Here is a 2,793-nt window from a genome sequence, read left to right as displayed (position 1 = left end):
CAGACCCCATGGACTGCAGCACGCCAGGCCTCCCTGTCCATCACCAACTCCCGGAACTTGCTCAAACGCATGTCCATCGAGTCAGTGATGCCATCCAACCATCTCATCCTCTGTCGTCCCCTTCTCCTCCCACCTTCAATCTTTTCCAGCATCAGGGTCTTTTCAAATGAGTCAGCTCTTCACATCAGGTGGCCAAAGTATTGGAGCTTCAGCTTCAGCATCAGTCCTTCCAATGAATATTCAGGACTGATTTTCCTTTAGGATGGACTGGTTGGATCTCCTTGCTGTCCAAGGGATTCTCAGAATCTTCTCCATCACCACAGGCTCTGGTAGGAGGGTTCAGATGAGGGTGGTGGAGCAGGGCTCGCCCTCCCTTTGGCCATTCTCCGTCTGTCCCCCTTGGGCTGGGCCAGCTTTCACTCCTGTAGGCTGTGGCTTAGGCATCATCCTCTGGGAAAGTCATTTTGACCCCTGAGACTGGGTCCGACCCCTGCACTCCTGCAGCACTCCGGCTGTATCTCTTAGCACTTGCCCTGTTGCCATGTCACCCTACCTGGGAACCGAGCTCTCTGAAAGCTGGGGCCATGTCTTGATACCTGCCTAGAGCCACAGTCCATGATGTGGGATAATGCTTGTCAGTGTGAGTTCAGGGAATAAAGAAATTGCGCCCTGAGGAGCTCCACGTGTACCAAGGTGGATCCCGGCTAACGTTTACCAAGACTTGGTGGACTAGTGAAAGTGAAAGTCGCTCAGTCATGTGGGCCTCTTTGTGACCCCGTGGACTGTCCGTGGAGTTCTCCAGGCCAGAATACTGGAGTGGGTAGCCTTTCCCTTTTCCAGGGGATCTTCCCAAACCAGGCATCGAACCCAGGTTTCCCACATTTCAGGCAGATTCTTTACCAGCTGAGCTACAAGGGAAGCCCAAGAATACTGGAGTGGGTAGCCTATCCCTTCTCCAGGGGATCTTCCTGACCCAGGAAGTGGACCGGGGTCTCCGGCATTGCGGGCAGATTCTTTACCAGCTGAGCTATCGGGATACTACGCTAAATGTCCTACATAGGTTATCTCCTTGCATTGGCAATCCTTTAAGCAGATAATATTATGGTTCCCATTTTATAGATGATGAAACTGAGGCCCAGAGCCATTATATACTTGTCCAAGGTCCTACACCTTCCAGCGGAAGGAGCGGGTTGCTATGACAGGAATGTTCAGGGTGAGGGACTGAACACAGGGGTCCCTGACTGTGTACCAAGTCCCGCTTGGCACTCTCTGCACCTCTCACTCAGTAATCCAAGTAGCCCTGTGGGACTAGCGTTGCTGCCTGAAGCCTAAGAATTCAGAGAAAGTCAGTGACTTATTCAAGGGTCCCTGCCAGAAAGCGGCCACGTAGAAATGCAAACCCTCTGACGAGCCCTGAGCAGGCAGACAGTGAAGAGAGGAACCTGACAGCCAAGGGGTTCCTCAAGACAGAAGGTATTTCTGCCTGTTGTCTCTCCCCCTTATTGAGAGGAGACTCTGAAGTGACAACTGTTGTCGTTTACTGAATAAACCATGACAGGGAGCCCAGCTCACGGCGACATGGGTGGGACTGGAAGGTTCTTGTAGATCTCAGGGGTCAATATCCAAACTTCTTCTTTGGATTAGGACTAATTGCTGGTTACCCAAAGTCTTCCAGGTCATGACCTCCCTGGCTATGGCAGGTTTTTTAGAATAAGATGCCAGGGGGCTAAACAAATTCCTGAGGATGGCCAGAGCTAGGCTAGCCAGCTCTGGAGCAGAGCTGGGAAAGGAAGCTAACTTATATGATTTCCCAAAAGCCCAATCTTGGCCTCTGAGTCCTTTTCATAAACAAATGAACATGGAATCATTGCCCTAATTCTCATTTCTTTATTTTGTTAAAAAAATACTTATGTATTTTATTATTTGGTTATGCCAGGTCTTAGTTGTGGCACGCAGGATCTAGGGATTGAACCCAGACACCCTGCATTGGGAGTGCAGAGTCTTAGCCACTGGAAGTCCCTCTCATTTCTTTAGGAGGAGGCTAAGAGCATTCAAGAGAGAGCAAGGCCAGATTCACTGTGAGCCTTAACTGTCCTCCCAAGGAGCACGGGCTGATTTGAAAGTATTTCCTGCGATCGTTACAAAGGGAGTTGGTGTAAAAGGTGAGAGGAAGACTCGGGAAGGAGGGCAGACTATCAAGGCTACAACTGAGAGTCTCTTTATCTGACCATCTGGCTTGCAACTTGTTTCTCGGCAACTCAGACCCGAATCTCACGAACCAAGGCTTCAAAGCTCTGGAAAGAAGGTCACACCACCCATGGCTGAGGCTGGGCCCCGCCTCTTCAGGTGCATAGCATGGCTCTGCGTGGCAATCTCACGGATCATTCCTGGGTACTAGTTCATGGCCATGCTTGTGTATCTGTTTTCAAAGCGTGAACCAGATCATCCTAGATGCCTCTGGCTTCCTCAGGCTTCATGTGTCCCCAGTTAAATGTTGTCACACGCGTGATCCCCTGTGCTCCTCACCAAGAGCTTGTGAAGTAGGCTCTGTTATTATAACTTCTTTTTTACGGATTAGGAAACTAGTTCAGATAAGAGGTGTCCAACTTGTAAGATGAGCAAGTCTAACATAGACAGCTGCTTTGCTAATCGATTTGCTAACTGTGCCGGGGGAGGGAAGGACAGCTGCTTTTTAGCCTTTGCTGTTGTTGAGTCGCTCAGTTGTGTCGAGCTCTTTGCAGTCCCATGGACTGCGTACGCCAGGCTTCTCTGTCTTTCACTATCTCCTGGAGT

Source organism: Bison bison, unplaced genomic scaffold, assembly GCF_000754665.1.
Source record: "Bison bison bison isolate TAMUID 2011002044 unplaced genomic scaffold, Bison_UMD1.0 scf7180017864302, whole genome shotgun sequence".
NCBI lineage: Eukaryota > Metazoa > Chordata > Mammalia > Artiodactyla > Bovidae > Bison > Bison bison.
Note: the sequence above shows the minus strand (reverse complement) of the source record.